Source organism: Typopeltis vanoorti, chromosome 2 (genome assembly GCF_054136105.1).
Source record: "Typopeltis vanoorti isolate ZY-2024b chromosome 2, IOZ_Tvanoo_1.0, whole genome shotgun sequence".
NCBI lineage: Eukaryota > Metazoa > Arthropoda > Arachnida > Uropygi > Thelyphonidae > Typopeltis > Typopeltis vanoorti.
Window position 1 is genome coordinate 110,941,712 of NC_143550.1, and position 23,064 is coordinate 110,964,775.

A 23,064-nucleotide genomic window follows, 5' to 3' on the forward strand; every position below is an offset into this window, starting at 1 on the left:
GTTTATTATTATTATTATTATTACGGGTATCTCCATGGAGTCAGTAGACTCATCATGGGAGACCCAAACTAGCAAAACAATATCTGTCATATCTCTTCTTGAATTCATTTACAGACGAACAGCTCACAACTACGTCAGGCAATGAATTCCACTCATTATCTGTTACATCTCTAATGTGATCAACTCTCGCTGTTCTATTTTTTTTCTTTTACCCTACCATTTTCATTCAAATTCTGCTTTTAACTCATCTTTACAATGCTAGATTATCTGCTTCTGAATTCAATATTAATAAATATCAAGTTCCTTTGTTATATCTCTATTTATTCTTCTTATTTTTTATCAGTTGCATTTTTAACCCTAATTTAACTTTTTAAATGATATGTTAAAATTTCCTTGCTGTCTTGTATTGTTGGTTTAGTATAACTGATTTCTTATTCCATACAAATTTATTCAGCTGGCTTTCTACTGTCTACTAATTTGTTTTTATGCTCGGCTTCTTCACTGAAAAAAAAGAGTGCCAAGCTTGAAGGAATTGAACTATAGGTTTATTAATGAATGTGCAATTGAAGCTTTGTCTCTCTGTTTAGTTTGACAGCTGTGCCCTTTTAATTACAGACTTCATACTACAGGGTGTCCCAAAATTCACGCAAGAAGTAATTTTGATAGAAAACACAGGTTTTTAATTAAAAATTGTAATTTCTTATTGATTCATAAAGTATACAGTATAGGGTTATGCATGGAATAGCATATCGAGTAAATAGCCTCCATGGCTTTGCTGGCACATACGCACTCTTTTGTCGAAATTTTCCATGACTGTTTTGCATAAATGTGGCTGAATTTCGTTGATACAGCGCTCAATTTCCTCCTTCAAGGCATGGGTGGTCATGGGCTTGTTGGCATAAACCTTAGACTTCAAAAAACCCCAAAGAAAAAAGTCCAACGCCTTTAAGTCACATGATCTGGGCAGCCAATTCTGATCACCAAAACAGGAAATTACACAACCAGGAAATGACTCATGCAGTAATTGAATTGTTTCTTGGGCTGTATGGCATGTGGCACTGTCTTGTTGAAACCACATGTCCACATCCATATCTTGCAATTTAGGCACAAAAAACTGAATTATCATGTCACGATAGCTAGCACCATTAACTGTTATTGCCTTACCAGCCACATTTTCAAAGAAGAATGGACCGATGATGAATCCAGCCCAAAATCCGCACCAAACAGTGACACGTGGATGCATTTGTTTCTCGACAACCACTCGTGGATTTTCTGAACCCCAAATGTGACAATTTTGTCGATTAACGAAGCCATCAAGATGAAAATGAGCCTCATCGCTGAAGATGATTTTGTTCAAAAAATAAGCATCCACTTGTTATTCCATAATCCATTCAACGAACTCTCTTCACTGTGTGTAGTCAGTAGGCTTTAGTTCTTGAGTCAATTGAACTTTGTAAGCATAAAGATGCAAATCTTTCGTGAGAATACGCTGTAGAGAGCTTCTCGAAATGCCCAATTCAAGACCATGGTGCCAAATTGATGTTCCTGGACTCTCAGCAACACTCTCACGAACTTCTTCGATGTTTTCTGTTGAAGGACGGCCAGAGCGTATAAGATCACTAATTGATCCAGTTTCCTTGAATTTTTTAATTAATCTTTTCACAGTTAATGAAGTTAAATCACTGTTCCGACCATATTTTGTACGAAAATTGCAAACTGTAGCTTCATTATTTTTAAAATATTGCTCAACAATGAAAATGCGTTGTTCTTTCGTGTAGCGCTCCATTTTTAATAACCCTGAACTGTCAGCTGTCACGCTGTCTTTTTTTTCTCGTTGGCAACACTTTACCGCACAAATGGCGCTAAATTTAAATCTTGCATGAATTTTGGGACACCCTGTACATTTGTTATAACCAGTTAGAAAGAGCAAAAATTTGAATACACTATTCTGGAATGTTGGCTTCATCAATAAAGCTATCGTCTAATGCCTATTATTCCTTTATATGGAGTAGCAAGGCCTTTTAACCCTATCTAGCTTTTTGAGACTGAGTGGGCATTTCAATCTCCACTGGTAACCAATCATAGATAGCTGGTCCATGACTATCACTAATTATAAGTGGCAACCGATGAGGATGGGCAAACAAGTATTGCCATCTCTTGGTTCCTAACCTTAACAGGATATGTTACTGTCTGAAATAATATGGGTTCTACAGTTGATTTTCTTGAGTTTATGGAATGAAAACCAGAGTTTCTGGGAGAAAAAAAATCCTGCTTGCTCATGCCAGAAATCGACTAACTCAGGAACCAGCCAAAGAAAGGCTTAGAAAAAGTTCCTCCAGTTAGCGACTAGACTTGATCTTAAGTATATCTTCAGGCAGCCTAGTACAGAGGTTACAAGCACCACTGAGCTACACAGGCCCTTATTGTAATTTTTGAAAAAAGATGACATGGTCACAGTTTAATAATGTAATAATCGATATAATATCCAGTTAAACATATGGAAAGGCTTATGTGTCCATCGTACATGTTGATTAATTTTAATGGTATAGATGAGAACGTGTACTGATAAGAAAGTAACTATTAACTTATTGTTGATATTTCACTAGTATTTTATTGAGCATCTTCAGAGCACAAAAACAGCAGCTTGTCACAGTATGCAAGACAAAAGTCTAGTCCCATTGTTATACCGGATTGTTATTGTCTCATGTACTGTGACAAACTGTTTTTGTGCTCTGAAGATGCTGGATAGAATACCAGCGAAATATCAGCAATAAGTTAATAGTTATTTTCTTATCAGTGTGTGTTCTCATTTATACCGTTAAAATTTAAGTTAAATTAATTTACATAAATTTAAATTAATTTACCGTTAAGTTGGCCGAGTGGTTAGCGTATCCGCTCTACAGCCAAAAGGCTGCGGATTTGGATCCCACCTTAGGCATGGATGTTTGTGACTGTCTGTGGAAATGCTAGTGTTGAGTAGATGGCATTGGTGTAGACAAGAGAGCTGTAGGGTAGATGCCCTCCCTCGATGAGTCTTTTCGCTCCCTGGAGGTGCCATGTAATAATAATAATAATAATTAATCAACATAACATCTGATTGTACTGCTTGGTATTGAATGCTGCTGGCATGTTTATTTAGCTACAAACTTGTCCTAAGCCTACTGTATTTCAAATGTCCATAGCTCTAACTGTTGAGAAGCCTCCCCCCTGCCACACACATTCATAAAGATCTCTGATTGGAAATGACTGAATCAGATGAAGTACTGGCATCAAGTCATCCCATGCCTTATACAGAGATGTTTATATTTTGTGTTTAAATTTTTCAAATAATGTTTATATGTTGTTCGAGGAAGCTAAACCTAACAATGTTCATTGAGAATAGATATTAATTTTTTTACTGAAAACGTATGTATTATTTACTTTCCTGAATCACTTCGTTTTGAGGAGTCTGCAGGCTGTTCTTATTTTATAATCTTTGCAGACAATGTTACTATACATGTCTTTATTTGTTTTGTTTGAATTAGCATTTTCTTTAAAGAGTTGCTAAAGTGCTCTTCATTGCATGAATCAGTGGCAGTGCTCATCTATATTAAATGAAGCTTCCCAATATATTTTTTTTCATTTCATGTGTGCTCCTGTAAAACAATTTTAAATATGTAGTACACAAGTATCAAGGCTGGATAAAAGGTTAGAAAAAGCTAGAGATACTTCTCTTCAGAATGAGCAGTTATACACTTGCCACTAACTTCAAATTCTGGTGCCATGAATAATGACTGTTCAGTAGTGTTAAAAATCAAAAGAGCATAGAGATAAAAATGAAGATATTGAGCAGTTTATTACTAAAAAAAAGTAAAATTATTTCATAAGTGTAGAGTTGTAACTAAAGTGGTGTGTAATTTTCCATTTGCTTTACATTGTTGCCTTATTTTTCATAGTGGCCTGTGCTGAAAAAAAAAAAAAAAATTGTCTCTGTTCCAAGATTTAGTTCTTGTTTGCTCAATGTTTCACTCTACTCATAGCAATATTTGTGTATATAAATCTTTTGTTTGTATCTGAGAAATCTTCAACCTTGATTATTTTTGAAACAATCTTATACATCTCAGTATGATATTAATTTGCTTTAATGATAGTTTAGTACTTGCTGTCAGTAATGCTTGAAGGATGGAGACTCACTGACAATAGTTTTGAAAAGTTAATTAGGACTAAAGAAGCTCTGCCTACTTTCTTTGGGGAATTAAAAATATTAGAGGATTTATTTTATTTATTTATTTATATAGTATTACTTTGTTTTGACTGAAAGTGAATTAACTGATCTTCTGTAGCAGTTGTAGGATTTTCCTTCCTCCAAAACAGGTAACTGGCCAGAAGAATATATGCAATTAATAGACATAACACACTGACCTTATAGCCTTAGTCACTTCACCTAAAATTCCAGATAACTTTATTTTGAACCTTCCTATATTGTATATTATTATTATTTGAGTACCAATACCTATCATTCTTTTTTAGCTCCAGCTCTATTCACTGACAGTGTATTCAAGCAATTTATTCCATTTCTATTTGACTGTTTACCAAGCGAAAATAAGTCCTTGCTTTCGTATCCAATTTTTAGGGATGATCCCTTTGTTCTACTCACTACTGTGTATTGAAATATTTTCTTTGCATTGTCCTTTAAAATCTCTTCAATAATTTGTTTCTATCATATCCTATTTTCTGTGTACTAAATTTTGCTCATAAATGTGAAAGTATTAGATTTAATGATTTACCACTAATATAACTATTTGCTTTTACAGAACAATTTCATTTACTTTCCTTTCAATATTTTTATCACCAAGACATCTTGATGGCCTGGTTGGCCAAGTGGTTAGCGTATCCGCTCTCTCCAACCAAAAGGCTGTGTGTTCAAATCCTCCCGTGGGGTTGGATATTTGTGACTGTCTGTGAAAATACTAGTGGTGGGTGGTAGATGGCATTGGTATAGTTATGGTTCATTGTAGATTGTGGAGATAGTTGCAGAGTAAATGCCCACCCTTGATGTGTCTTTGGACTCCCTGGAGGTGTCAAATAATAATAATAATATTTGGAGAAAAGGCATAACAATTTCTTCTCCATCAGAGAAAACTTTTTTTTTTTTTTTTGCCAATGCTAAAGCAATTTCGTAGAACGTGTCTGTCGTTGCCACGCTTTCATAACTTCTTTTAACAAACATTTCGTCTTCTTTTGATTTTTTTTTTTTTTCCTTAATCGCATATTCTCTCCATAACTCAGATCCAAACACTACCTTCAGATTTCAGTCTGTTGTATTTCATAGTGTCTATTAAGATCATGTCTTTTATTATGTTTTCACAAACAATGCACAACAGTTTCCTAATGGATTCACTATGAAAAAATAACTCGTTTCTCCACCATTCACTGAATTCACGCTTACTATCGTCTGTTTTTTTCTTTTGCACTGTGATGGGTAACTGAATGTAAAAACAAGGTTTAATTTTCAAAAAAAAGTACAAAATCTGGAAATGTTTACAAAGAATGAACAAAGCACAACTCCGTAGCGCATATCAGTTGTAAACTGACTGACAAACTTGCGACGTACCGCTGTTGATAACACTTGGCACCTTGGGATAAAACAAGTGAATGTGCAAAAGATGTGCATGAAACAAAATTGCTAAAAATAATGACTAAGTTTTAGCTTTTTTCCCTCTACAAATCGATGCTTTTGGTTAATACTTTTTTTTGCAAAAATAGGCTTACTTTTTTATTATTATCATTGGGATCCAGTGCGCCATAGGATGGCTACACCTGGTCTACATAAATAGTCTGCAGGTTCTAACATCAGACACATTATACATATATTGGCCGCTGAATTGGAAACCCTTGTGCAGATAAACATAAACGCAACATATATGAAAAATACTTAGTCACGTGCGTCACCATGTTCTAGGCAACTATTTAATAATGCTGCCTGTCAGCAATCAGAGCTCGATAAAGGACTTATTATTAGCACCTGCCTGTATCAAGTCATGATTTTGAAAACCAAGCTGACTGGTTTCTCAAAAGGTGAGATACCCCAGGTGTTTAATCAGTGGAAAAATAATGCACATTGCTTTATAAGAAGTGTAACTCTGATGCTAACATATTTTGTCAGGAACAAGATTGTTGTAATCTGAAAATGCTCATGCAGGCCAGTATGTGTATTTCAGTAAATCCCTGTAATGGTATTAAAATATAAGTTAATAAAGGTTCTAAAGAAAACTTTGTGACATGCCACTATTTGATAGGACCCTGAATGCTCTGTAAGATAGCCAACCCAGCCTCCTATTCAGATGCTAATCTATTGTCTAATATTAGACAATAGATGCTAATGTATTGTTCAAATTGCATCAAACACCAATAACAATCTATCAAAGTCCTTTTGCAAAAGTTACGTTGTATCACTGTATGTGCAGCAGTGGCAGCTTGTACATAAGTACCAAGGAAAAAACGAAAAAATTAAATTTTGTTTGTGTTTATAAATAATAATGCTTACAACATGTTAAAGGTTACAGCTTATGTTTTGACATTGAGTTAATAATTGGAATTGTTCGATTAATGCTTTAGATTACAAAACAAATTCACTGCGATCTAATGCAGTGTCGGAATTATCATGTTCAGGCAGAAACGCTAGGCAGCCTGAATAAAGACTTCAGTTCAGATCTAGTCGCCAAGCTCAAGTATCATGCCTATTAATTGCATGTTATCACGATTCCCTCGTACACATGAAATGATAGGAATCAGCAGTCATCACTACATAAATTTCTCCATCTTTCTTCATTTCCTGTAGTTCAGCTGATGTTTACGATACATTTCTCACCTTAGCCATATTTCCTTACTTTATTAATTGATGGACAAACAGAGTACTCAGTGCCTATCTCCTCTTTATCAGTGGTTAAATTCAGTCGAGACTCTCTGGGGCCAGGTCCCAGAACTTTTTTATGCACTGGACCCGGAACATTTTTCTGTTTTGTGACTTTTCTCCCTTTACGGTAATTAAACCTAACGCGAAACAGACAGCAATGGCGGGTTATTAAGATGTGCATATGATTGGTGCAGTGTTAACAAAAGATCGCACAAAAGATAAAAGCATAGCCGACAATTGAGTTGAAATGCTTTCTTCAACTGAATTCCATATGTGAAACTGACATAACAACATTCACTATATATACAATATATATTTCTTAGTTTTAACACTTCGGTTAAATTTTATTGCTGCCTCAGAGGGCAAAGTTACACACATCTAATTAATAACAATAGTTTTTAGTTAGATACTGTGTTTGCCAGTGCAACATATGCCCATCAGCATAGTTTCTTTATGAGGGGACACGTGATTCATTCATTGGTGTCGTTTTTATCTCAGTTGTCTCTGATTGCACTATTTGTTGAGAAATATATTACACAGACTGCACATACCTTATTCACTGACATAATAAAAGTACTTGTTTTTCTTGCCTCTGCAGTATAGTGGCTGTTGTAATTTAATTCATTTAATGTAATGTAATTCAAGTAAAATCAGGGGTATGAGTTATATTCGAGTAATGTTTTAAACACAAGTTGGATAAGTACATTGGTACCTTCTTTAAACGGAAAATAGCTCGGATGACTGATAATACAAAACGAGTTTGTGTATAGTTTATGAAGAGAAAGGTCTGTAACGAAACACAGAATTCCCATCAGTTGCAATAATATCAATACGCTGAATGAAAGGAAAGATTTGCTGACTTGCTGGACACTCGACCAGTGCATTCAAAGGTGAATATGATTGGTTATTTTGTAGGAACGTTTTTCTGTTTTGTGACTTTTCTTCCTTTATGGTAATTATGCCTACATTATTGTGTTATTATTCAACAACTGTTTGCAGTTTTGAATGTGCATATCAGGGGAGAATGCTGGTCTTAAAATTCACGCTTGCTCTTGTTATCATTCAAGGAATGAGGTGTGATTGAAGTCTGATTAACGGAATATTGAATTACTGACCATTTAAAAACTATATATATAGAAATTTATGTATATTTAACCATGCAAATACAACATTTATTTTACAAATGATATTTTGTTTCAATTTAGCTACTTGAATACAAATTGTACCCTACCTTCTTCTTTATGAACTGGTCAATAACATCGTCATAAAAAGTTGGTTGTAACTTAATTTTCCCAAGCAACATGCACACTTGTAAAGGGTGAAGCTCGCTGTCTAGAGCTACTTTGACTGCGTATGGCTTTGTGTTTAAAACAACTTGAAGGGAGCAGAAACGGCTATGTGTGTACATGAAATCACAGTGCTGCAGCAAGGACTTAGAAGCTCCTACAACCGAGCAAGCCAAGGTAGCTTTGACTAGACGAGCAAGCATCGGCCTTCGATACACAACGCAAAGCTCAATTATTCGCACACAAGCTTAAGACGTCTTCTGTCTACGAAAATAAAGGCCTAAATAGAATGCTTATAAATGCATGCATTTATTAACAAATAAATATTACTTCTTTCTCAATTAATGAACTTGTGCAGCACGCAGGGAGAATTCGCCCCTGGTATATATAAAGTCAATATCAACAGTCACCTGATTACGAAAACATGTGATGAAAGGGACTGGGAGGTTGGAGCTTCCCTGGATAGCATTCAAAGCTAAATACATTTGGTTATTTTGTGTATGGTCCCGGAACGTATATGATTAGAATTTAACCACTGCTCTTTATATCATTTCCCATTCAGGATAGTGGCTGACACCTCGTAGGTTCAGATATACCTTCTGAAGCTACGAGGTGTCAGAAGGTATATCTGAACCTACGAGGTGTCAGCCACGTAGGTTCAGATATGCTTTTTTCAGAGTTCCTGATCATAACAGGCAATCATTTTTCTAAATATTAACACGCCTGTTAGTCATTCATTTTCAAAAGCGATATTGCAGCTCAGTTTAAATTGCTGTTATTGCATACATACATGGGTATAGCGTAAACAATACAACCATGGTTTCATTATGCTTGGTCAGAGCAATGCAAGACAGTGGGAATAATGATCTAAGGAAGAGTCTCCCTGGAACATTTTAGGCTCCTTGATATCAGTAAAGAAAGGGTCAAATGGCATGACCTACCTGAATGCCGTCAGCAAGGTATGCTGGTTGATGATGTTCAGGTAAGTCACCGCATTCAGCATATGATTGTTGTCCAGGAATGGTTATAAGAATATAATAGCGTATATTTATGTTTATATTAACATTGAATTGGCCACTTTAATCATTGAATATCAATCGTGTTGATCCTGGAATTATTAATTATTTAATCAAGATAAGACCTATAAACTCAAGAGCTATCATGCTAGTCTAGAGCAGGCTTTTACAAACATCTGTCCTGCTGACTCCTTGGCTTGGTGGAGGACGGGTATGCTGACCATGCCAAGGAGTCAGCGCCAATAAATCTCATGACAATGCAGGAATTTGATGCATCTGTCTGGGATAGGTTACCTATGAAGAGTCTTTGTTGTCTACAACCGTATATATTAAGGCAGCTTGTGAGATAGCCACCTAATATCATAACATGAAACTTCGTGGTTATTTGCCAGTTGGAGTGGCTGAGTGGAGAGCGTCTTCACTCTCTAGGCTGTAGGTTCAAATTGCACTATGCCATTGATATTAATGCATGCTTTTGGAGGACAAACGATTTTCGTCAACTTACATGAGACCACTGCCATGGTTAATGGAGGCCTAAAAGTGGCTCGTAAAGCACCAATTCTAGAAAAGAGTCAAAAATAAAAAGAAAATCCAGTCCTCGATTTAAACCATAGCCCAAATAATTTACTAAATGTACAATATCTTTACATCCTTTTGTGGCTAGCATTTAAATGAATGTATATGATATGATTAATCAATTACGTTGCATATTTATCAGCATGAAAATCGCTGCATGACTGATATGATAGCAAGAGCATGTTAAAAAAAAATCCTCTGATGCCCTTTGTTCCCTTAGGGAGTAGTGATGCCATTTAAGCCCTGGATGAGAAGCAAACTCCAATGTTAGCTAATCAGAGATAATTGGCCTACGACTCAATTTTACGCGAGTGAAGAAAGTACTCATACAACTGGATCCCTAACACTAACACATTATTATTCGAAATAGTGTAGGTTCTATGATCGATTTTCTTGTATATCAATTTCAGTTTTGTAACTAACAATGTCACACACACACACACACACATATATATATATATATATATATATATATATATATATACACATATATATATATATATGTATACATATACAGGGTGTTCCGGATAAATTTGACAGTTTCGTAAGGAAAAAGAAAATCTTTGTATCTATTAAATTTAATGAATTGACAAAAAAACATTACAGGCAGAGTTAATTACAATACTATCAACAAGATTTACTCAAAATAACCACCATTAGCATCGATCACAGCTTCAATTCTGCTTCGGAACCTCGAACAAGCTGATGCTACAGTCTCCCTGGGAAGAGCCGCAAAAACTGTTTTAATTTTATCCATTAACTGGGCTTTTGTATTACTGGAAGTGCGATTGGTGTCTTTTTCAACTGCGCCCCATACAAAATAATCCATGGGGTTAAGGTCTGGGGAGTTTGGAGGCCAAACATTTGGACTGGTGAAGTCGTAGAAATTTTCAGACAACCATTTTTGACTTTTCCCAGAGGTGTGGCAAGGGGCCGAATCCTGCTGCCATACATACGGCCTACCATTGGCTACCCTTGTTATCCAGGGCTTGACTACAGTTAGCAACTCCACGAACAAAGCCCGAATTCCAATGCCAGGGTTCTTCAACACCTGTTCCTGCAGATTTGCGAGGAATTCTGCTGTACGAACGCAATCAGATCGTCTGCTAGGGATCTTTCTTCTTGCTACATCCTCGTAGTCACCATTGCAAGTCTCTAGTTCATGCCTGATTGTTTTTACTGTATTCAGGGAGCATTGGGCAGCAGTCGTAATATCCTTATTTTGATGGCGGGCACGAATCATCATGATACAAGTTATTCTCTTCCATGATTCAGGTGGGTTCCAGCTATCCATCCTTTCTGACATCTTGTATATGAATGAAGAAGGGTCCAAACTTTTAAATGAAGAGAAGTGTGTGTTAATACATGTAACTTACGGAAAAATATAATTAATTATAAATATGTCAAATTTATCCCGAACACCCTGTATATATATATATATATATATATATATATATATATATATGTGTATATATATATATATATACATATATAAATCTTCCATGAATTTCTATACCAAGTATAGAAATTCATGGAAGATTTACAACACACTATCAGAGCTTTTATTCCCACAAAATGACATATGTGTAAATTCGCGTATTCACATTAACGGATTAGAATATTGGAATATTGAAAAGCCTCCTCACTTATTATTGACAAAAGAAAGGTAATTATTATTACTATTTTAATAAAACCTATTAATAAGGCAAACCAACTGCGGATTACTCTCTATTCTATATCTGAAATCACACAAAACACATCGCTTCCATAAAGTTTGCTCATAATGTCCTATCAAATTCATGGGGCAAGCACAGGCAGAATCGTTTGAACATTTGTAACTACCTTTTAAACAGATGTAATGAGGAAGGTGTTTTCCTTGAGGGTATTACCGCTGATCACACTTAAAGCTAAAATTTTTCATCATTGCTGATAGGATCATTTAAAAAGGTTGAAATCCATCTATGGATTATGAATATTCTCCGATTATACGTTATTTTTGAAAAGTTTCTTCGTAATAATAATTAGAATAATAAAGCACTTATTAAAAACAAGCAGATTTTGTAGTCTGGATTCCATTTGGAAATAAAGAAACAAGAATGACCTTGTCCTTAAACTTGTTAGAAACTGTCTACTTTTTAGGATATGTTTTGTCTATATTACATTCGAGTAGGGCACTTTTCACGAACACTAACACAGCGTCTACTGTTTTGATTACAGTTCTTATCTGTCTACCCCACTTCAATATCAAGGGCAATTTAATAAAGAGCACCAACTTTGCAAATGACCGGTCACGCTGGGTTAAAATAAATTATTTTGTTTTACTTCTGTCTCGTGTATCATGTCACCACTTCTCCGAACGTTTTGGATGATCCGATAGCCACTCAAATGACTATCGGCATAAAAGAGGTGAATAACCAACTCTTTATGAATGATTATAAATGGCGTACTCCATGGCGTCCAACACACTTCAAAGCCATGTCAGTGGCCATTTATCTTGTTTAGTCAAAAACACTTGGTGGTGAATGATTTATATGTAGGCGCGCTAAAACATTTTCTATTCGTTGTTAAGAGATAGTTGTACCTATCGATGCCAAACTATCCACAGAGTGGATTAACTTTTGTTGTTGTTGTAAGAAGCAGCATCAGATTTGAACTATAAAGTAAGAATTTTATATTTGCCTTCCCCTAATCAAATTATAGAAGTTATAGATTAATGCTTATAAAGCAGGCTTTTTAGTCATTGTGTGAAATTTTGAATTATTTTCGTAACGAAAAATTATATTCTTTATATATTATCAATGTATCGTTAAGTTAAAAATTATAGAATAAGCGCTTTTCTTAAATTTTGCATACAGTTTATTTCTTTCAAGAAATGAGAAGGGAAACAAGGTGAATATTTTTTAATCACTCCATAATTGGATAATGGAAAATGCTATTTAAGTTTATTACTTAAGATTGATCATATTTGTTTTATTTAAGTTTTGCTAGTGATATTACCAGAAGGATTAAACGCAAGTTTTCAATCGCCTGATTAATTAATTAATAGCTATACAAGAACTTTTAATAATCAAAATGATTAAAATGTATCTAAAATATAGCAGTTTATTTTATTTTCGTTTTTCTTATGACAGCGCCATCCACAAAAGTTGAATATTTATTAAATTAGCGTTCTGGGTAGGATAATATGGTCTCTAAACTCTGCCATCTTGGAGAATATTATTATTCTTATGTGACACCTCCAGAGAGTCCAAAGACTCATGAGAGGGAGAGTGTGCCAACAGCATCTAACGATTGAACGTAACTACTAACATCGCTTAAACTTGCTAACTTTTTTGCGACCCATTAATAGCAGAGGCTCTCTACCAATCGACCAACCTTTGCTATATATGAAGCTTTTTGAAGTCACCTCAGGTCTTCAGTAAGCCATAATGTTTAAGCTTAATTTAAGTTAATTTCTCATTTGTAAAATAAATATACAATTATAAATGTTTTATTTAAACTTGTCATTCACCAGATATAGTAACCTTATGAAAAACTACCTTAACAGAGTAGCAGTTCTGGGTCCAGATTTCATTTTTTTTTTTTTTTTAATATTCTTATTTGTATGAGACATTCGTACATGTATGTAATATGTACAATAGCAGATCAAAGAGTTTCGTGACATTTTTTTTTCTTTGGAAATTGTAAAGAAAGCGTAGCGATCCCAGTAAACCTTCAATATTTTAATAATTGAAGGTAGTATTGTTTATGCGTTATCCCTAACTGTTGTGTTGTGTTGATTTGTATATCTGCGACTTCTTGAGATCGTGTTTTCAGCCTCATGAAGGGAGGGGGGGGGGGGCTGTCACAGTCCATTTTGAAGATTCAAATAGAGAAATAACCTTTTACTCGCGTCTAAGAGCAACTATGTTATCACTGTAACAGCCTCCCCCCCCCCCCGGCCACACACACACACACACACACACACTATCTCAGATATTGCTAACATTTATAGGATTTTTTTAAGGAAAGTATATGATAAAATAACATGCTTTGAAAACTTGTCTAGTTTTTAAATCGAATTTCATAATTTCATCCACTTGACTGAATAAATTACGCTCATTGCGTTAGCACCATTTTATATTAGAATTTGATAATAAAAACCGATAAGTTTGCTCATTGCATTGGTCTATATGTTACCGCTAAAGTGCAGAAATCAGTTATTCTGCAGATTATCTAGGTATTGTGCAGATTAACTACGGTGATCCGTTAATGTTCGGAAAATTGTTTCATTTCTCAAATTACCTAGGTAATCTGCACATTACCTACTAGGCACTCGTTAAAGTGAAAATAAGATCTTTGCTGGAACAACAGCAACGTTTCTGTTTGTTTAAATTAAGATAATGTTATTTATTTATTTTTTGATATCTAAAGAATCAAGTTAATACAATCAAACAATCAACAAATTAGTTGATAGAATCAATCATCAATCAATTAATATAATACAAGGAATCAAACGGTTTAAAATATTATTACAATTAAGAAAAAAAACATGATAAAATTATGTTTACTTATTAAAAAACCAAACTAAAAGTGGAGGGAGAGGGGGGAAGGAGTAGGGAAAGGAAATGAGAGAAACAAACTTTTGAACTTTAACGATACGGATGCCGTTAATGTGCACATTACCTAGGTAAAATGCGGAAAACTCTTGATTCCGCACGTTAACGGAACAAATCAGTTAATCTGCAGATTAGCTAGGTAATGTGCACATTAACGGTTTTCGCACTTTAGCGGTAACATATATACTCGTTGGATATGTGCTCTCCCTCGATATTCAGTATCTCTCTCTGACTTTAAATACTCAAGATAATGTGTTTGTATTCTACCATTTGCATGTCATATTTGTTGGAAGAAACCCACTAGATTTCACAATCGTTATTATACAAGTCAAGTCTCATAAAATTCAATGTCAGAGCCCATGAGTAGTATTTATTACTTCCTTACAACGTGAGGAAGTAATAAACGCTACTTATTTTTGTTACATAGGAATAACGTAGGAAATTTGGTGTGAATATTTATTGCTCTCTAATAGTTGAAGTAATTACACTGACTCATGCCTTTAGGTCACATAATTCATACAGGTCCTGAGACCTGCCAAAATTGTCAGAGTAAAGTAGGCCAAAAGCATGCAAGTTATTGGAATTTTAATTTGCTTCCAGCTTCCTGAGAGACCCTCAGTAGTGTTATGCTTTGTGAAAGAAGATGTAGGTCAGCATTTTGGTTGATACTTCCAAGGGTGAGAGAACTGTTCGATAATGTTAGAGAAGTGAGCGCGAGCTACCAAGGACGTTTGTCTGGTGTAAACAAAAATAGGAGCCAGTTCGTTGTTATTTAACCTTGAAGAAGTCAATTCCTCTGCTACGGGACTCTTCTCTTTTAACTGTCCATTGACAAAGATAAATGGCATATAGTTAGCTCTCTCAAAATGTTCTATTAAACAATGGATGCGTTTAATAGATATATTTGGTGTAATTATATACAGTTATTTAATTAATCTCAATTCGGTTATTAAAGATGGAACTGTAAACTCATATGCTTGAATATATTATGAACGGCCTCCCCCCCCCTCCTTTTTTTTTTAAAGTTGTATGCTGAAGTAATGGAAAAACCGTGAGAAAATTTTCCTTATGAGCCATTCCAGTATGAATGATTGCCACTTAGGTTATTATTATTATTATTATTATTATGGTAAGGTTTGCCATTGGAAGTGCAAGGTGTGTGCGAACAGTAATATCAAGAGAAAATAAGATGTTCCAGATCTTTAGTTGATTGATCTTTTTGTATTTTCTTGGATCTTGACAACAATAACATCTTCGGAAAAATACGTGTTAACAAATATGTAATAACGCGCTCATAACGATTGTAATTGCTGTGATCCATTTATTTCTCTTGCCTGACACAACCTGGTAGATCATCTCCTAACATAGGTATAACACCTCAGTCTCTATCTCTGTGGACCTTTTGCCAAAAAAAGAGATCAACAGAATCCTGATTATTCTGCCTTTTTCTCAAGTGAACGTGATATGAAAAGTTGATGGTCTAATAAAGCTGAAGCTATAGTGTATAATAATGCCGGCAAATATAGTTTGGTTTTTAAAAAAAATTAACACTATTGACTTTCTGCGATGTAGGTTAAGTAAGTTTTATTCAGCAGAGAACATGAATATTTGGAATGAAGATGGTGAACAAGTGTCGTCTGAAAGTGCTTTGAAAGATCAGAAAGAGATGCCCAAAACGAATATCATATTAAAAGTGATTTATCATGTTGTGAATGATAAATTCTGGTTTATCATTCTTGTTGGTTGTTAATGTTTGGATTTACGGTGGAAGCCACTAAGGTTGTGAAGTCAGTATATTATGTCTAACAATGGTGTCTTCCTCTGGTTGGTTTCACTGTTTAGCGGGATGAAATTCCCTATAGATTTCCGATATAATATAGAGGTAGCAGAGTTTTTTTTCACGGCTTGAAAAGATGGATCCATAAAGGTTCTTTGTCCTTACATGGTACTCGAACCCAGGTCTTTCCAACTAACAGGCATCATCGATACCGATTGTGTTGCGGATGTTCGAATGACGATAACAAAAACTCCGAAATAGGTGTAATGGAAATTAGAATTTTGCCTGAGGAGGGGGGGGATGTATAGCATCCTTTGGACAGTGTTCATGAAAGATGGATATAGGCTAAAGAAAGAACTTCAGTCTTTTTTCTGCTTACTTCGTCTCTAACGACTATTCCAAGAACGCCGTTCAGAGGATGTTATTTCCTGATACTCCTCACTACTAAAATCTTTATATCCGATATGTAGACTATTTGGATGCCGTACATAGTTAATTGTTCCATCAAAATCGCGGTCCTGTTCTTATAAGAGCCATAATATCAGAGTGTCTTACGAACCCATCTAACCCAAGTAGTTTCCTTAGGTATCCGAAAGTCATTATCCCATTTTACAATGCTGGGTTTCAGAGAATTCCATGACCTATCTCACATAGGTCAAGCAGGAGTTTTAAATCAGATAGGAGGAATATCTCAAGGGAATACACAAGAGAAGAAAGCTCTTGTCTTGAACATCATTCAGCTACCACATATCAAGCAATAGATTGGGATATAGAGGAAAATTCCTTTCATGCCAAATCAAGGTGTCTTCATGCTCTCAGTTACTCCCAGAATGAATTAGAAACTCAGAAATCAGAGTTTCTTCTTTCTAAATGATGTCTGGAAATCACCCATCAACTCCTCTCTAAACATACTGAATTTAACTTTTCCAACAGTCATCTCAAACATCATAAAATTGTATGCATGGCTTTACCAGTGCTTCATTTTGATTACTATTCTAAAGATTTAGTAGAATTTTTAGTTTTAAATTGTAATCCCTTTTTATCCACCGCCCTAAAAACGTCACTGGTCCTTAATGTACCAATCTAGTCTGTATATATTTTGATTGTATATTAGTGCCTCTTACAGGATTGTCTTTGAAATTAATGGCTATCCTTGAGTGATATCACACATCGAGAGAAAATAGAAATTAGTAAAGTGTGAAAGTTTGGGACACCTTCGAAGAAGATATATTTATATGATGTCACTCAAAAAAGCTGATATTTCTTGGAGAAATTAAACTTTTCCAGCATAGAAATGTAGCAATTTAACATAGTTTAAAAATCACTCAAAAATTATTAAAAAAACTACTGAATGCAAAACCAATATCCTTATTATTATTATTATTTTCGAAATAACACGGAAAAGAAAACTCGTTGGCACTTAGCAACAGAAGTGAGAAGTGGGGATTAAAAGTCGTCCCGAAAAACCTGCGACAAGGATAGTGTTTTTTGTCGAACCAGAATGTAGAATTAGCTATCGCGACTTTCTTCTTGAAAAAATGCCGATGTCAGAGGTGATCACATTCGGAACGAATTGTGAAGATTTAAATACCAAAGTAGTTGCATTCACTTCATGCTCCTTATTGCCGAATCATCATGTGGAAATTTTCTTTCTATGCTCTTTCAAGGTATTATATTCAAGGTATTTTAGAGAGAACACTCGAGGAGAATGTGTGAAGAAAAAAAAAAACTGATATTATCAGATATTAGAAGCCTTAGAATCCTTCTATGGGTTCTAATATCTGATTCTATGGTTCAATATCTGACAATGATAGGGATCGGTAAAATCCTAAAAATATCACTTCTACCATCATCGAAGTTGTCCGTATAAAACATGAAATCCAAACTCCAGGTGAACAACAGAATTCTTTAGTGAACTCACTGCCTTGGGATACAGCATGACCTTATCATTGTTTGGTTTTGGTGCTCTGAAAAACGGAAGCGGTTCATTATAAACAATATGCAGTTTTGACGCTTGCATGTGGATTCGAAAAAACGATCAATAAAAGCTACTTGAAGGGCATTTACGAAATAGTAGAGTTCGGATGAAAACCGGATGCAATAAGAGAATAAAACATAACTATTACTTCTTCTAGTGTGATACTGACTAATCTGAAGAGAAGTGGTACAAGTCCAGCCGCATTCGATCATAAGTCAGTATAGCCTGCTAATATCAAGGAAAAACGTGAATTTTAGTTGCAGTCAATTGAGAGTAAAGTAATCTATAAGCGTTTGAGAAATATTTATTAAAAATCTACTTTATGCAGTATTTCCTCTGTGTGTGTGTGTGTGTGTGTGTGTGTGTGTGTGTGTGTGTGTGTGTGTTCACTTTGACATCATTGATGACACCCCCCCCCTTCCTTACACTGAACAGGAATTTTTCAGTACATTTCTGAATAAAACAGAGATATTTTATGAAATTTTTTGTTTGTTTTGCTATAAAGCACTGATTTCGCTTCTATCCTCACTTGGTTCTCTTAAGAACTAAGTGAGGATAGCGAAACATTTAATATTGTATTGCATGCTGTTGATGAGCTGCTAAGTGATAAATCAGATTCAGATGGAGGGGTTGTTGAGAAGGCGTCGTCCACTCTTGTAACAGAAAATGAACGAATGAATAAATAAATAAAAAGAAATATACTCCCCTACAGTTTCTCCAAGTTAGTGACTGAACGGCCTCGCCTATTCCCTTTGGGGAATAACAAGTTTGAGCGGATTTATTTATTTGTCATTTTATATTTGACGCTGTAATACATTTAGCGCTGAAATAGTACCCAATGATCTTCATGATTCGATTTTTTTTCCTTTTTTTTACCCACTGTTTTTGCACTTCTAATTCAAATACTTGTCGTGGTTGAATTACTGCAGTAAATCACGCTAGAATTCCACTATAACGAATAATGATAAGATGTCGTCCTTCATCAAAACCAAAGTTTACTGACACAAGTTTACTGAAATAAAATGCAACAATTTCCTACATTTAGAATATTAATAAACAAAGCCAGCTCACATTTTTCAAAGAACAAAAACCTGAAAAATTGTTTCGTCTCAAATAGTTATCGTCTTCTGATTCTTTATTAAGACTGTCGACTGAAAAAAAAAAAAACATCAACCAGTTCCTTTTATCTTTTTATTCGCTTGCACACACACGCACGATACCACTGCAAGTTCGGTAAACTCGTGTGAGATTAATATATAATCAATATATATATATATATATATATATATATATATATATATATATATATATATATATATATATATATATATATATATATATATATATATATATGTTAAAGATACCAAGTTATTTTAAATATAAACCTGGTTTTTTACTCCATTTCCCAAGTAAGCAAACAGACAAGTCAGTCAAGTTTGCGCCTGCAAGTGTTGCAAGTCTAGCTGACCCTGCACGTAGTGCAAGACCAAGGCAACTCGTGGTAAAGGTAGCATAAGCTCTGATCACTATTCTTAATATTTATCCTTAATGCAAAGCACATCTCTGGAGGAGATGTATGATGCTAGCCTGGCTCCCACTGACGAGACCTCAATAAAGGTCGAAACCGGTCTGGGTAGTGGCCCCTTGCCTTTAATACATAGCATTATACCCATGGTAATAAACTTTCTACATATATTTCTACATACATACATTCCGGTCATGCTTTCCTATGTGAATATGGTTGATTTTGATCTCTACCTCCCCTCAAAGTTTGTACGTGGAATTTTGAACCACCCTGTGTGTGTATATATATATAATCCATACTGTGCTACAGTATCATGCAGGAAGAAAAATGCTAATCTCCTAACATAGCACTCTAGAGACCGAAGTGTTTTAATTACAGTAGGAGAAGGTATATCTAGATCATCAGCAGAACTCGGCGAAGAAGTGAAGGTTGACTGGACTCAGCCCAACGAAGGGATGGAATAGCTCACTATGAAAACTCTCAATCTCACAGGTTCGTAGCAAAGTTTTTTCTTGGAGAAGGGAATCAAAGGAAAGGAAAGGAAAGTATAGTGTTATTCTGCCACGTCAATCCATGTCACTTATTTACAACTAACAAATACCGTCACTTATCTTCATCTGAAAACAACACACATACACGTGACAATTCCTTATCTTATCTTGATCTTGATCTTGTCAGAAGTGCACCACCAATCACAACACGAATCCTTATCTCTAATCATCACCCATAATTCCATACGCGAACATGACGTCACACACACAGATGCGCCCCAGAAAAATTCCTAACATTCCAAACTCATGACGTCACACACACACAATGACGTCATCATCTCAACAACCAATCACGTCACGATTCCTTATCTTATCTTGATCTTGTCAGAAGTGACTACTTTGGATTTTTTCAATGAAAAAGTTCAAACAGGATCTTGCCCATTAAGAAGTCGTTATTTATGATATATCCATCTGTGTGTGCAAGGCCTGCTCCTATAATTAGTGTCTTTGTTATCGTTTCAAGTTCTTTTTTTTTTTTTTTTTGTACTGTATGCCATATCTTGTTGGGGATAGTGCCATACCTACCTGTTCCTATTAAGCTAAAGAAATATTGATCATCGTGTGTCTCCAACGAGAATTGTGAATAGCCCTCTCCCTGCTATTCCCAGAGCTGCGTTTATTTGACACACTGCAATAATTCTAATTATCTTATAATTCTAGCACTTGGAAAATAGAATTATCGAAGTCAATCTTTCTAGAATGAAAACCTTCACTCTTCATATGATTTTAAGTTGTTGACTTTTATCCAAAATACTTATTTGCAAGAAACAAATTCTCTGATCATTCCCCTGATAAGTTTCGTAAGTAGTTCTTGGCATTAAATTTTCATGGAAGAGAATATCTAAGAACGAACAAGTTTTGTAGGAATAGAGGTACCATGCATAAATCATTCTGAGAGAAAACAAAAACAAAAACATAACTAACTTCTTGAAGACTGGTGGGCAAACAATCTCCACTCTTAGCCATCACTTGACAATTGGTCAAGTGATGGCTTTCATTGTGCAGTTCCTCAAACCTTTCCAATGTACCTCACTGATATTACATGATCTAATTTTGTTGCGTTCATTTTCAGTTAGTCATCAGAATTACTCCTACTTATTAAAGGGTACAGAAATGCGTCTTGCTTTGGCAGATGGTGTCTGTTATCCATGGAACAGCATTATCATCTTTGCTTTTCCTAAATTTTTTAAAATCTGTTTTATGTTTGTCCGTAATTTAATTAAGACACATACCGCTACAATAATTAACATGTACTATTACAGTGAATGATATGCACGGTTGCTTTATTTCTTGAAATACATTTTATTCTGAGCTAATGTTCACTTTTGTGTGACTTATTTCTGACCTCACGTTGGACAGACACACCCAATCTCAAGAATAGGGATTATCAAACCTTGAGGCATAAACTATATTATGTCATCATGCATTATTTGGAAATTATCTGCTATCGAATCGATATGAAGAATATGAAGAATTTTTTAGACCATTTTCAATTAAGATTGAGTTACAGGTTAGAAATTATTATTATTGTTATTAATAGTAATAATAATTTCTATGAATGAATTATTGGTCAACCTCTTTTAGTCATTTCTAATTTGGTTCCAATGTATTTTTAGTGTTCGCTTGATATAATAAAAGGTTTAATTTAAAAAAAAAAGGTCTGTTCGACTTTTTATTTTTAGTATTTTTTTCACTGCTGCGCAGATCATTTTTTTAAATGTTACTTTTTAATTAGTAAATCATTGAAATGCAAAATTGCTTTCAGTGTGAAACACTATATTTACGAACCTAAAAGAATGGCGGAATTAAATGATTGACGTATTTATTTATTAGTTGTATACTTTGAGTTTATTTTGCACGACTTTTTTTTCACTTCATTTTTTTTTTAAATAACTGATTGTATATAAATTAAGAGCAGTTTGCGTTTCTTGAATGCATGGCAATGAAAAATAAAAGTACTAAACTTTTATTTTTCATTGCTTCTCGAACGTTGAACTTTCCTTTTCCGTGATTTTCAATTAGTAGACTGAATAGTTAGCACATTAATGCCTGCTCGCTTCATACTAACAACCTATGAGCGCATTTATTTTGCAGCGATTACTGTTCATAAAGATGGCGTAAGTACTTTAATTCACGAGATATTCATTTAGATACATAGTTGAACAACATATCCTAAGATAATGCTTCGTCTACTGTTTGTTGACTTGTGATATTTATGATACGACTATTCGTCATCTACGTTGTATTTCATCAGCCGTATAAATTACTTTCGTGTTCTTCCTTATCATATTGACCACAATTCAGTGATAATTTACATCTTCCATTTTTAATAAATGCAGAGAGTAAGTAACTACTGTACTTTAAATTTTCTTTCAAATGCATGCAGGGGAATATAACTTTATAGTTCTGAATATCAAGTTATTTCAGTTTAATTAATTTTATTATTTATCTCTCTTTTAACATAATTTCTTATTTAAATATATATATTTCTTTTTTTTCCTGTAATTTTTCTTTAACCTTTTGTATGACAGATAAGTTTCAGACAGGAGAGATTTTCCGTAAGTCTGTGTCCGGACTGTTGTAATATATGTATACTGTTTTCACATTGTAATGTAATATTTAAAACATGCACATGAGAGTTAATGTAATAATAATTGTGATGATAATAATAATAATAATATTCATAATGTAATATTTTATTCCATCTGGGTTATACATAATTAGAAGAATATTGATTAAAGTAGTACAATATCCTCTTAAAGCCTTAACTGCTCAAAAAAATAAATACTGTCTTATTAGTCCGTATAATATATATATTTTTTTTCATTTAAAATATATATACTAAAATTAATATATATATAT

General features: G+C 34.4%; 1 protein-coding gene across 2 annotated transcripts in view; it reads left to right on the forward strand.

Annotated features, from left to right (window-relative positions):
- Positions 1-12,369: 12,369 nt before the first annotated feature.
- LOC150109337 (cationic amino acid transporter 2-like) overlaps positions 12,370-23,064 on the forward strand; it is a 364,125-nt gene continuing 353,430 nt past the window's right edge. The window contains exon 1 of one of the 2 annotated variants that reach the window (XM_090412716.1): positions 12,370-12,433. The gene's annotated coding sequence lies outside the window, so the exon portion shown is untranslated. Of the gene's footprint in view, positions 12,434-22,649; positions 22,761-23,064 lie in introns of those variants that run through there. The other variant, XM_090412725.1, reaches the window with a different exon arrangement.